Source organism: Heterodontus francisci, chromosome 34 (genome assembly GCF_036365525.1).
Source record: "Heterodontus francisci isolate sHetFra1 chromosome 34, sHetFra1.hap1, whole genome shotgun sequence".
NCBI classification, from domain to species: Eukaryota; Metazoa; Chordata; class Chondrichthyes; order Heterodontiformes; family Heterodontidae; genus Heterodontus; species Heterodontus francisci.
Window position 1 is genome coordinate 36,246,014 of NC_090404.1, and position 9,624 is coordinate 36,255,637.

At 46.6% G+C, this 9,624-nt stretch overlaps 1 non-coding gene across 1 annotated transcript; it reads left to right on the top strand.

The window, feature by feature from the left end:
* The first annotated feature begins 9,016 nt into the window (after nt 1-9,016).
* Nucleotides 9,017-9,111, top strand: trnai-uau (transfer RNA isoleucine (anticodon UAU)). The gene is made up of 2 exons: nt 9,017-9,054; nt 9,076-9,111. It is a non-coding gene; the product is annotated as a tRNA-Ile (tRNA).
* Nucleotides 9,112-9,624: the final 513 nt, after the last annotated feature.

Here is a 9,624-nt window from a genome sequence, read left to right on the forward strand (position 1 = left end):
ATTTCCAAAAGGCATTCGGTAAGATGCCATCGAAGATTAATACACTAGATAAAGGCTCATGGAATTGAAGTAATATATTAACATGCAAGGAGGATTTAGAGGTTAACAGACAGAAAGCAACGAGTAGGGATAAATGGAGCATTTTCAAGATATCAGACTGCAACTCGTGGAGTGCCTCAAGGATCAGTGCTGGGGCCAAAGCTTTGTCCAATACCGAGTGTGTGGTGGAAGCGGATTCGGTCCTGGGTTGAAGAGAAGATTGGTCCTTATCATCATTGATGCCAGCCTCGAGAGAATTCCATTAAATCCACGTGCTATCAAGAGACGGGTGAAAGCACTGAATATAGAAAACACGATGGGCCCTGACATAATTCCAACTGTCAGACTGAAGACCTGTGCTCTATTTGAAATAAAAACAAAAAATGCTGGAAACACTCAGCAGGTCTGGCAGCATCTGTGGAGAGAGAAGCAGAGTTAACGTTTCAGGTCAGTGACCCTTCTTCAGAACTGGGAAATATTAGAAATGTAAAAGGTTAGAAGCAAGTAAAGTGTGGGTGGGGCAAGAGATAACAAGGAGAAGGTGTAGATAGGACAAGGTCACAGAATAGCTGTGAAGGTCATGGAGCAAAGATATGTTAATGGTGTGCTAAAAGACAAAGCATTCATACAGAAAGGGTGTTAACGGACTGGAAATTGAACAGCCACAAGGGCCAAAATGAAAAAAACAGTGGGTAAGCAAACTGAACAAACTAATGTATGGCAGATGAAGTATAATGTGAATAATGTGAGGTTATCCACTTTGGTAGCAAAAGCAGGAAGGCAGATTATTATCTGAATGCCTATAAACTGAGAGAGGAGAATATGCAACGAGACCTGGGTGTTCTCGTACACCAGTCACTAAACGTAAGCATGCAGGTGCGACAGGTGTTTTAATAAAGGCAAATGTTATGTTGGCCTTCATTGCGATAGGATTCGAGTAAAGGAACAGGAATGTCTTGCTGCAATTATACAGGGCCTTGGTGAGGCCACACCTGGAATGCTGTGTAGTTTTGGTCTCCTTATCTGAAGTAGGATGTTCTTGTTATAGAGGGAGCGCAACAAAGGTGCACCAGACTGAATTTTGGAATGGCGAGACTGACATGTGAGAGATTGAATTGGTTAGGACTATATTCGCTGGAGTTCAGAAGAGTGAAGGGGCGGGGGGGGGGGGGGGCGGTGGTGGGGTGGGGGTTAGGCGCTGCATCTCATAGAAACCTATAAATTTCTAATAGGCCTTGATAGGGTAGATGCAGGAAGGATGTTCCCGATGGTGGCGTGGTCCAGAACCAGGGGTCATAGTCCAAGGATACGGGGTAAACCATTGCTCAGTGATGCTCAGTTTGGGTTCTGCCAGGGCCAATCAGCTCCTGACCTCATTACAGCCTTGGTTCAAACATGGACAAAAGAGCTGAACTCAAGAGGTGAGGTGAGAGTGACTGCCCTTGACATCAAGGCAGCATTTGGCTGAGTATGGCATCAAGGAGCCATAGCAAAACAGAGGTCAATGGGAATCAGGGGGAACATCCTCCGCTGGCTGGAATCATATCTAGCGCAAAGGAAGATGGTTGTGGTTGTTGGAGGTCAATCATCTGAGCTCCAGGACATCACCGCAGGAGTTCCTCAGGATAGTGTCCTGGGCCCAACCATCTTCAGCTGCTTCATCAATGGCCTTCCTTCAATCGTAAGGTCAGAAGTGGGGATGTTCACGGATGATTGCACAATGTTCAGCACCATTCGTGACTCCTCAGATACTGAAGCAGTCTGTGTAGAAATGCAGCAAGACCTGGACAATATCCAGGCTTGCGCTGATAAGTGGCAAGTAACATTCCCGCCATACAAGTGCCAGGCAATGGCCATCTCCAACAAGAAACAATCTATCCATCTCCCCTTGACATTCAACAGCATAACCATCGCAGAATCCCCAACTCTCAACATCCTAGGGGTTACCATTGACCAGAAACTGAACTGGAGTAGCCATATAAATATCGTGGCTGCAAGAGCAGGTCAGAGGCTAGGAATCCTGAGGCGAGTGACGCACCTCCTGACTCCCCAAAGCCTGTCCACCATCTACAAGGCACAAGTCAGGAGTGGGATGGAATACTCTCCACTTGCCTGGATGGGTGCAGCTCCAATAACACTCAAGAAGCTCGACACCATCCAGGACAAAGCAGCCCACTTGATTGGCACCCCATCTACAAAGATTCACTCCCTCCACCACCGACGCACAGTGGCAGCAGTGTTTACCTTTCTTGAGTTGGCTGCTCACTTTGCTGGTTGGAAATGTTCAAATGTCTCAGTATCAATCAGAGATCGAGGATTTGTCGTAAACTGAACAAAAGGCAAAAAATGGGTGAGAAATAAACAAACAAATCAGCCTGTTGAAGGGGAAGAAATGGGAAAAGCAACTAATATTAAAAGGCGTGGGTGAGCTTCACTGGTGTTCGAGTGGTGTGGGCTTAATGCATTCACTCTCGCGTTCTGGGTTTGATTCCTGGTCAGAAAGTAATCAGTTTCTTTTACTGTTATGACAACTCTCACAAACGTGACTGGCATTAAAAAAAACAGCAAATGGTTCGCAACTCTGCCGGTCATAGAGTTATCCAGCAGAAAAACACGCCCTTTGGCCAATTGTGTCTGTGCTGGGAATGAAGCACCTAATTATTCTAATCCCATTTTTCAGCACTTGGTCCGTAGCCTTGTATTCTCTGCCGTTTCAAGTGCTCATCGAAGTACTTGGTAAATGTTGTGAGGGTTCCTGCCTCTTCCAATCCTTCAGGTGGTGTTGTCCAAATTCCAACCGCCCTCTGAGTGAACTTTTTCCCTCAAATCCACTCTAAACCTCCTGCCCCCTACCTTAAATCTATGCCCCCTGGTTATTGACCCCTCCGCTAAGGTAAACGTTTCTTCCTATCTAACCTATCAATGCCCCTCATAATTTTGTATACCTCAATCATGTCCCCCTTCAGTCTTCTCTACTCCAAGGAAAATAACCAGAGCCATTTCAGTCTCTCTTCATAGCGGAAATGCTCCAGGTCAAGCAACATAGTCGTGAATCTCCTCTGCACCCTCTCCAGGGCAATCACATCCTTTCTATAGTGTGCTGCCCAGAGTACTGTGCACAGTACTCCAGCTGTGGCCTAACTAGCATTTGATACAGCTCCATCATAACCTCCCTGCTCTTATATTCTATGCCTCGGCTGATAAAGGCAATTATCTCATATGCCTGCCTAACCACCTGATCTACCAGTGATGCTGCTTTGAGTGATCTGTGGACAAGTACACCAAGGTCCCTCTGACCTTCTGTATTTCCTAGGGTCCTACCATCCATTGTATATTCCCTTGCCTTGTTAGTCCTCCCAAAATGCATCACCTCACACTTATCAGGATCAAATTCCATTTGCCACTGCTCTGCCCATCTTACCAGCCCCTCTATACCGTCCTGTAATCTAAGGCATTCCTCCTCACTATTTATGACGCCACCAATTTTCGTGTCTTCTGCGAACTTAGTGATCACACCTCCTGTGTTCATGTCTAAATCATTAATGTACACTGCAAACAGCAAGGGTCCCAGCACTGATCCCTGCGCTACACCACTGGTCACAGGCTTCCACTCACAAAAACAACCCTCGACGACCACCCTCTGCCTCCTGCCACTAAGCCAATTGTGGATCCACTTTGCCAAATTTCCCTGCATCCCATGGGCCTTTACCTTCTTAACCAATCTCCCATGCGGGACCTTATCAAAAGACTTACTAAAGTCCATTTGACTACATCAACTGGTTTACCCACATCTACACATCTAGTCACCACCTCAAAGAATTCAATCAGGTTAGTTAGACACGATCACCCACCCCCACCCACCCACCCCTCCCCCTTACAAAGACATGTTGACTATCTCTGGTTAATCCCTGCCTCTCCAAGTGGAGATTAATCCTGTCCCTCAGAATTTCTTCCAATAGTTGCCCAACCACTGATGTTAGACTCACCAGTCTGTCATTACCTGCTTTATCCCTGCTACCCTTCTTGAATAAAGGTACCACATTCGCTGTCCTCCAATCCTCTGGTCTGTCTCCTGTGGCCAGAGAGGATCTGGAAATTTGTGTCAGAGCCCCTGCTATCACCTCCCTTGCCTCACATCATAGCCTGGGATACATCTCATCTTGGCCTGGGGATTTATCAAATTTTAAGCCCGCTAAAACAGCTAATAATTCCTCCCTTTCAATGTTAATATGTTCAAGTATATCACAATCTCCCTCCCTGATCTCTACACCCACATCATCCTTCTCCATAGTGAACACAGGTGAAAAGTAATCTTTTGAAACCTCACCTATAACCTCCGGCTCCACACACAGATTGCCACTTTGGAATGTGGTTTAGATTAGAGATACAGCACTGAAACAGGCCCTTCAGCCCACCGAGTCTGTGCCGAACATCAACTACCCATTTATACTAATCCTACACTAATCCCATATTCCTACCAAACACCCCCATCTGTCCCTATATCTCCCTACCACCAACCTATACTAGTGACAATTTATAATGGCCAATTTACCTACCAACCTGCAAGTCTTTTGGCTTGTTGCGCTCCCTCGACAGCAAGAACATCCTACCTCAGATATGGAGACCAAAACTACACAGTATTCCAGGTGTGGCCTCACCAAGGCCCTGTATAATTGCAGCAAGACATTCATGCTCCTGTACTCGAATCCTATCGCAACGAAGGCCAACATAACATTTGCATTTATTTGAACACCTGTCGCACCTGCATGCTTACGTTTAGTGACTGGTGTACGAGAACACCCAGGTCTCATTGGATATTCTCCTCTCTCAGTTTATAGGCATTCAGATAATAATCTGCCTTCCTGCTTTTGCCACCAAAGTGGATAACCTCACATTTATTCACATTATACTTCATCTGCCATACATTAGTTTGTTCAGTTTGCTTACCCACTGTTTTTTTCATTTTGGCCCTTGTGGCTGTTCAATTTCCAGTCCGTTAACACCCTTTCTGTACGAATGCTTTGTCTTTTAGCACACCATTAACATATCTTTGCTCCATGACCTTCACAGCTATTCTGTGACCTTGTCCTATCTACACCTTCTCCTTGTGATCTCTTGCCCCACCCACACTTTACTTGCTTCTAACCTTTTACATTTCTAATATTTGCCAGTTCTGAAGAAGGGTCACTGACCTGAAACGTTAACTCTGCTTCTCTCTCCACAGATGCTGCCAGACCTGCTGAGTATTTCCAGCACTTTTTGTTTTTATTTCAAATAACCCTGGATGTTCGTTTCCCATCTCTGGTCAGCCTGCAGCGATGTCTCCGTAATCCCAACTATAACGCACCCATTTACATTCATTTGTGCAATTAATTCATCCACTTTATTGCTAATACCGACCATTCCCTGGTGTGCATCAAGGTTAGACTGAAACCAAAGAAGCTGCATCACTCCAAGCAGAAGAGCTACTCGCACATCAACACGAGCAGAATTTCTTATCCACAGCCCCCATCGAGCTGACATCCGTAGCACTTAATGCAGCCAGAAACGCTGCACAAAGAACAGCTAGGCGCTGAGAAAATGACTACTGGCAACACCTATGCAGCCATATTCAGCTTGCCTCTGACACCGGAAACATCAGAGATATGTATGATGGCATTAAGAGAGCTTCTGGGCCAACCATCAAGAAGATCGCCCCCTCAAATCTAAATCGGGACACAATCACTGACCAACGCAAGCAAATGGACCTCTGAGTGGAGCGCTACCTAGAACTGCACTCCAGGGAAAATGTGGTCACTCAGACCGCCCTGAATGCAGCCCAGTCTCTGCCAGTCATGGATGAGCTGGACGTATATCCAACAAAATCGGAACTGATGCCATTGATTCTCTAGCCAGTGGAAAAGCCCCTGGGAAGGATGGCATTGCCCCTGAAATAATCAAGAGTGCTAAGCCTGCTATACTCTCAGCACTCGACGAATTGCTTTGCCTGTGCTGGGACGAGGGAGCAGTACCACAGGATATGCACAATGCCAATATCATCACCCTCTGTAAGAACAAAGGTGAATGCAGTGACTGCAACAACTACCATCGAATATCCCTGCTCAGCACAGTGGGAAAAGTCTTCACTCGAGTCCCTTCAAACAGGCTCCAGAAGCTGGCCGAGCGTGTCCACCCTGAGGCACAGTGTGGCTTTCGAGCAGAGTGATTGACCATTGATATGCTGTTCTCCCATCGTCAGCTGCAGGAGAAAGGCTATGAACAGATGCCCCTCTGCGTTGCTTTCATTGATCTCACCAAAGCCTTTGACCTCGTCAGCAGACGTGGTCTCTTCAGACTACGAGAAAAGATCGGATGTCCACCAAAGCTACTAAGTATCATCACCTCATTCCATGACAATATGAAAGGCACAATTTAGCATAGCAGTGCCTCATCAGACCCCTTTCCTATCCTGAGTGGCGTGAAACAGGGCTGTGTTCTCGCACCCACACTGTTTGGGATCTTCTTCTCTCTGCTGCTCTCACATGCGTTCAAGTCTTCAGAAGAAGGAATTTTCCTCCACACAAGATCAGGGGGCAGGTTGTTCAACCTTTCCCGTCTAAGAGCGAAGACCAAAGTACGGAAAGTCCTCATCAGGGAACTCCTCTTTGCTGACGATGCTGCATTAACATCTCACACTGGAGAGTGTCTGCAGAGGATCATTGACAGGTTTTCGGCTGCCTGCAACGAACTTGGCCTAACCATCAGCCTCAAGAAAACGAACATCTTGGGACAGGACGTCAGAAATGCTCCATCCATCAATAATGGCGACCACGCTCTGGAAGTGGTTCAAGAGTTCAGCTGCCTGGGCTCAACTATCACCAGTAACCTGTCTCTCGATGCACAAATCAACAAGCGCATGGGAAAGGCTTCCACTGCGATGTCCAGACAGGCCAAGAGAGTGTGGGAAAATGGCGCACTGACACGGAACACAAAGTTCCGAGTGTATCAAGCCTGTATCCTCAGTACCTTGCTCTGCAGCAACGAGGCCTGGACAACGTATGTCAGCCAAGAGCGAAGTTTCAATTCATTCCATCATTACTGCCTCCGGAGAATCCGTGGCATCAAGTGGCTGGATCGTATCTCGAACACAGAAGTCCTCGAGGCGGCCAACATCCCCAACTTATACACCCTACTGAGTCAGTGGCACTTGAGATGGCTTGGCCATGTGAGCTGCATGGAAGATGGCAGGATCCACAAGGACACATTGTACAGTGAGCTCGTCACTGGTATCAGACCCACCAACCGTCCATGTCTCCGCTTTAAACACGTCTGCAAACGCGACATGAAGTCCTGTGACATGGATCACAAGTCGTGCGAGTCAGTTGTCAGTGATCTCCAGAGCTGGTGGCAGCCATAAAGGTGGGGCTAACGTGTGGTGAGTCAAAGAGACTTAGCAGTTGGCAGGAAAAAAGTCAGAAGTGCAAGGGGAGAGCCAACTACGTAACAGCCCCGACAACCAATTTTATCTGCAGTACCTGTGGAAGAGTCTGTCACTCTCGAATTGACCTTTTTCGCCACTCCAGTTGCTGTTCCACCAACCACTGACCACCTCCAGGCACTTACCCATTGTCTCCCAAGACAAGGAGGCCAAAGAAGTAGATCGTTAATACTCCACACGTTAAGTCACAAAGCCTTAAGGCTTGTCTTTTTTACGTTGCTTGTCTCCTTCCCACTATTTTTCACTGTGGCCCTGTTTGATTCAGGCCCTTGATTTCTCTGCCTGTTACTTTTCTTATTCCCCTTAATGTCTTTTGTTCTTGTCCTTGATCCGCCTTCCTCTGACTCCTTGCAAAGTTTCCAATCCCCCTGCCATTTTAGTTCAATCCCCCCCAACCACTCGAGCAAACACTCACCCTGGGACGTACCTTTGTGTTAGGTAAGACATCATCTCGTGGAGCATTTCCCCCTCTTTCCCATTGCCTCCAGTTTAGCTCGGGCTCCTTGATCCCATACTCGGTCTAATGTTATTTTTATGTCAATTTCAGTCACTGTCACCTCTTGAATACAGCTCTATTTTCCATGTTTGGCCAAGGTTGTAATGAAGTCTGGAATTGAGTGCCCCTGGTGGAACCCAAACTGAGCATCGGTCAGCGATGTGTTCCTGAGTAAATGTTTATTGATAGCACTGTCAACCATACCTTCCACCACTTTGCTGATGATTGAGAGTGGACTGATGGGGCAGTTAATGGGCGGATTGGACTCTTCCCGATTTTTGTAGACAGGACATAGCTGGGCAAATTTCGCATTGTCAGGAAGATGTGCGTTTTGAAATTGTACTGAAACAGTTTCTCTCAGGCCACAGCTGGTTCGAGAGCACAGATCTTCAGTATGACAGTTGGAATTGTGTCAGGGCCCATCGTGTTTTCTATATTCAGTGCTTTCACCCGTCTCTTGATAGCACGTGGATTTAATGGAATTCTCTTGAGGCTGGCATCAATGATGATAAGGACCAATCTTCTCTTCAACCCAGGACCGAATCCACTTCCACCACACTCTCGGAGTTGGACAAAGCTTTGGCCCCAGCACTGATCCTTGCGGCACTCCACGAGTTGCAGTCTGATATCTTGAAAATGCTCCATTTATCCCTACTCGTTGCTTTCTGTCTGTTAACCTCTAAGTTCTCCTTGCATGTTAATATATTACTTCAATTCCATGAGCCTTTATCTAGTGTATTAATCTTCGATGGTATCTTACCGAATGCCTTTTGGAAATCCAATTATACCACATTCCTGCCCTTTCAGTTACATCCTCAGAATTCTGGAATAAATCTGTCAATCAAGATTTCCATTCGGTAAAAACATGTTGAATTCGTTTGATCAGACAATGATTTTCCCAGTGCTTGTTAATACTTCCTTTCTGATAGATTCGGACATTTTCCAGATGACTGATGTTCGGCGAACTTGCCTGTAATTCGCCATACTAGAGAGAGAACAATGTGGCTCCAGTGGCGCAATCGGTAATCGCGTGGTACTTATACAGCAGTGCAATTGATGAGCTATGCCGAGGTTGTGAGTTCGATCCTCACCTGGAGCACAGAATTTTAGACACGGGGAGCAATGAGAAACAGCTGTGCAGTGCAGGGAGCAGTGTTTCGTTCGTCTGAACTGGCCAGAAGAAGGGGAACAATAGAACTGTGAGGTGACATCAAAGGAACAGGAGCCACGTGTGGTGAGAGCACTGCAAAACTTCATAGTTATTTCCAGCAGAGAAGGAGACAACTCGGTCCATGCCATCTCTGCACAGAGCAACGCAGTCAGGCTCGATGCCCGTAGCCCTGCAAGTCTGCTTTTCTCAGAATTCCTCCTGAAGGCATTGATCATTTCTGCTTCCACCACTCTTGTGGGCAGCGAGTTCCAGGTCATTATCACTTGAAATATAAAAACAGAGCTTCCTCTTACTCCCCCACATCCTTTCTTTCCACAGAACTGGCAATTTGTGGTCGCTACTCCTTGTGCAGTCTGTTAATGGGAACAATGTTTCCTTGTCTAACTTATCCAAGCCTGTCATAATCTGGTAGACTTCTATTAAATCTCCCCTCAATCTCTT